Raw genomic sequence first — 4,744 nt, 5'->3', positions numbered from 1 at the left:
CCTTTCCAAGATAGATGCAAGTTGCTGCTCTCCTGAGGCCCCCAGTAAGGCTGTGGCTTCTGATCCCCGCTGATCTCTTGGATTTTATTTCCCTGGTCCCCTCCCCCACCTCCTTTCTATTTGTCCCAGCCCCATCCCCAACTCCCTCTCTCCCAGCTCTTCCTCTGCCATTCCTACTCCTCTCATCCTGATTCCTCTTCTAGGTTTTCTCTGGCTAAATTATCTTTTTTTTTTTTTTTAAGTAGAGATGGGGTTTCACCATGTTAGCCAGGATGGTCTCGATCTCCTGACCTCATGATCCGCCCGCCTTGGCCTCCCAAAGTGCTGGGATTACAAGTGTCGCCACCCGGCCTTTTTTTTTTTTTTTTTTTTTTTTGAGATGGAGTCTCATTCAGTCCCCCAGGCTGGAGTGCAGTGGTGCATTATCAGCTCACTGCAACCTCCAACTCCCGGCCTCAAGCCGTTCTCTTGCCTCAGCCTACTAAGTAGCTGGGACTACAGGCAAGCACCACCACGCCTGGCTAATTTTTGTATTTTTGGTAAAGAAAGGGTTTCACCATGTTGGCCATGTTGAACCAGGTGATCTGCCCACCACTGCCTCCCAAAGTGCTGGGATTACAGGCGTGAGCCACCATGCCCGGCCAATTTTCTTTATTATATACTTGCTAATATCTGTCTCCTTCCCCCCGCAGACCTTGTTTTGTGCAACACAGAATGATGCAAATCTAGAAACAGGAATCTCACTCTTGGCCCTAGCCAGGACTCAGGTTTTGTGAAACTGGCTGGGGCAGGTGGAAAAGTAAGCCCCACCAAACCAACACCTAGTCTAGAGCCTGAGCTAAGTGCCACTCAAAACACGGTTCCTCCCTTTACTTTCCTGTAACCCGAGAATTCTTCCTGAAAAAGGTGGCCCCTGAGAACAGTCTAAAAGCATCACAGGGTGGAGGGGCAAGGGTCCTGAGAGCTGGTCTTGCCATCTCTTGTCCCCAGTTTTCTTGAAGAAGTTGAGCTCCAGAGAAGAGGCAGGGCCAGCGGGGCGTTTGGATTACGCTCCAAGTCTGATTCCTAGTCCAGCGATCCTGCCCCCAGAGGCTCCCTTTATCTGTCCACTTGGCCAAGGAAGGGGCGGGTTGCCCCCTGCCCCCTGCCTGGCCACAGACAAAAACCATCAGAAGGCTGTCTGTGGGGCCCCAGAACCATGTGGAAACGGCCTAAGGAGCTGGAGCTCTTTAGCCTCAAGAAGAGGGTGGGGGACCCAGCACCCTTCTGAAACCTAAACTACATTCTGGCCCGAGCCATTTTGCACTGTCTGTGCAAAGGTTGTGAGGGCCTCTAAGTGGGTCCTCCTGTTTCCCTGTCTTCTGAGGCCCAGGGCTTTCTCAGGGCCTCCATGGGTCCCACCCCTGCACCCATCACATAGAGTCTAGGTCCTGTCTGCCAGGCTCACACTCCCCACACCCATCTTGCTGTCCTATTTCCATCCCTACGACAGCCCCCTGGGCATTGCCATTCCCTCTCTTAGAAGACTTTCACAGGCCCTGCCCTTCTGTTTTGTCAATCTAGTTAATGGCACCTTCACCTAGAGAAGCCCTCCCTGAGCATCACCTCTGCAGTAGGGTCACCCCCATCTTCCACCCTCACTTTTCCTGGTGTTTCCTTCCTAGCCCGTCCCTATTGGGAGTTTTCTGCACTTACAGACCAGTCTCTCTCGCCCACCGGGGGGCCAGCGTGTCTGTCTTCTCTGTCCCAGCACACCGAATGATTATTTGTTGGTATAAATGAAACAGGAAGGCCCCTGAGGTACTGCGACTGGCAGCCCTTCACCCCGGGTGAGGAAGGAGCCTTGAGGAAGGGGAGAGGACCCGAGTTAGTGACTCTCCCCACTCTAAGGGTCAGCCCCGGGCAGGGCGGGTCACTGAATCTTGGGGGTCCTGATGCCTGTGCCCTTGATGGTGGCCCGCAGGGGACGCAGCCGCACTGGGTCAGCTGTGGTCCTGGGGCAGTCGCGTCCAGGCAGGCGGCACTTAGGAAGGACAAACTCCAAAACCCAGGGATCCAAAGGATCCATGGGAAGATCGGGTGGCTCAGGGGAGTGACCCCCCGGCTTGGTCAGCGCTTTGAGGCCTCGGGGACCCAGCGGAGAGGGCTCGGGTGAGGCATCTGGAGGCGCTGAGTGGGGCCGGGAGCCGCGGGACCCGCGGGACCCGCAGAGGGCGCCTGTCCGTGTGGGCGCAGCAGCGCCTAGAGGGAGGCGGCCGCGGCTGCCTGCAGGGGTCAGGCTCTGCCGGAGGCGGGAGGTCCCTGTCTCCGCTTCCCAGCGCAGGCTGGGTCTCTTTGCCCAGGCTGGGCGGGGCCGATGGCCGTTGAAGCCCCGCCCCCCGCGGCTCACAGCCGCCTGGCCCCGCCCCCGAGGCCAGAAAAGAGGAGACCCGAGGCTGTCAGACAGCCTGTCAGGGGCTGCCCTGGAGCCTGGCGCCTTCCCCTCGCGCCCTGTGTGCCCCTCAGAGGCCGTGCGGTCCAGGCTGACCCTGACTCGAACCATCGGGATGCCTGTCCACGCCTCCACTCCTGGGCCACTTCCCCGTGGGGCGAGCAGAAGGGCGGGCCGGGTGGGAATCTGTTGTACCCAGGGAAGGGAATTGCCCCCAGGCCCAGAGAGTTTGAAGCCTGGGGTACTGTCACCAACAGCCCAGTACCCTCGCAGCTGGGCCCTGCCCTAGAGTCTTCCTGCAGCAGGGCGCTCCTCCGGAGGGGCTGTGAAAGTTTTCCCGGGTGGGGCTGAAGCCAGAGCCCAGAGGTTTGCCCCTGGGGCACGGATCCTCCAGATCACTCGCCCCCCTACGGGCTGCAGTGAAGAAGGCTCTGAGGGGAGGATGGCCGGCGCCTCCCCTGCAAGGATAGGGGCCCCTGGGAACGCGTTCCTGCTCTGGGGATTGCCTCCCTCCCCTACATCAGAGCCAGCCACCGCAGAAGCTTGGCCAAGCTGACCACTCTCTCAGTGATCTCTGCCAGGGAGGCTGAAAGAACACCCAGCCCCACCCGTGGTCCCTTCCCGCCTCAGGCTATGTGACAGTATGACTCCCCACCTATTTCTTCGTTTCCACTGGGAAAACTAGTAAAACAATTCCTCAGCCTCGACCCCAGGGAACGGCCCCCACTAAACCAGCTTACGAGAGACCCCTGGGTCAATGCTGGCCAGGAGATGAGGCTGACACCAGAGACCCTGGGCCCCTGGGCCTCCTACAACCCTGGTCATGGTGGCCATGGGGTTCCAGGCAGCACACATCGCAGGATCAGTATTTCCCCCACCCCACAAAAAATACATATATGGGTCAGGCGCGGTGGCTCACGCCTGTAATCCCAGCACTTTGGGACGCCAAGACGGGCGGATCACGAGGTCAGGAGATCGACACCATCCTGGCTAACACGGTGAAACCCCGTCTCTACTAAAAATACAAAAAATTAGCCAGGCGTGGTGGCGGGCGCCTGTAGTCCCAGCTACTCCGGAGGCTGAGGCAGGAGAATGGCGTGAACCCGGGAGGCGGAGCTTGCAGTGAGCTGAAATTGAGCCACTGCACTCCAGCCCGGGCGACAGAGCAAGACTCCGTCTCAAAAAAAAAAAAAAAAAAAAAAAAAAAAAGTATATGATTATCCCATGGCCACCTACGTAATCCTGGGGTATAGAAAAGTGCAGAGGAGGAAGGGCTCTGTCATTTAAGCACAGTTCCTTCCTCCTGGGTGTCCCTCCTTCTCTTCCTCATCTGACAAAGTCCATCTTCCCTGTGGAACCGAAGACAGCTTAAAGGGAGCCGGCTGTTCACACTTTTAAGTTTTGGCTGCCCGAGCAGAGTCAGAAGTCAGGGCAGAAGGCCACCATCCCCGCCCCAGAACTCTTCCTGGGCCAGGTGTACCAGTGCCCTGCCATGGACATATGGAGCCTCCATGTTAATCTCTATTCCACGGTGGCTGGGGCCCTGCCCTTCTACTCAGGGAACCTGGCGGACCTCAGGAAAAAAATTATCACAGGACTATACTATTCCCCTCCATTTTTTTCCTTTTCAAATTGAAAACTTTATTAAAAAGTACTTAATACTAAACATTAGGGAGCGATCTCTGCTGGAACAACTGATGAGGGGCCCGTGGGTGAACAGTGGCCAGAAGATCCCACTGACATCATACAAAGAGCCACTCCTGGACCACCCAAACTCCAACAACTCAGCTCATGGTGGCCATGGGATTCCAGGCTGAGAACATCTCAGTGCCAAAGAAAAAACATTCAACTATCCCATGGCCACCTACCTCATTTTAGAGCACACAAAACAAAAGAGGAAGCACTCTACCATCAGAGAACTGTCCTTTCCTCCTGGGGTTCCCACCTCTCCTTCTCCATCTGCAGAAGTTTCCACCTTCTCTCTCCTACCGAGGCAGGCTCACAGCAAGCCAATTTGTCCCACATCCAATATTCAGCTGTCTGAGAAGGGCCAGAAGTCAGGGCAGAAGACCACCATTCCTACCAGTGCACTTGCTGTCCTGTAGAGGAAGCCAGACAGTTTTAGTGAAACCCCCAGCATGACCCTTTGGGCTCCTCCTCTACCCAGAGCACCAGCAGTAGTGGAAGAGACCCAGAAAAAACCTTGGTCCAGTGACAACCACTTCAGGAAGCCAGAATCCTCCAAACTGGGCAGCCAGAGGCTGTGAAGTCAGCCTCATTGACAAGAACCCGGGGCTGCCACAGGGCTGCTGG

Source organism: Pongo pygmaeus, chromosome 2 (assembly GCF_028885625.2).
Source record: "Pongo pygmaeus isolate AG05252 chromosome 2, NHGRI_mPonPyg2-v2.0_pri, whole genome shotgun sequence".
NCBI classification, from domain to species: domain Eukaryota; kingdom Metazoa; phylum Chordata; class Mammalia; order Primates; family Hominidae; genus Pongo; species Pongo pygmaeus.
The sequence above is the reverse complement of the archived record's forward strand: the minus strand, read 5'-3'. Positions refer to the sequence as shown.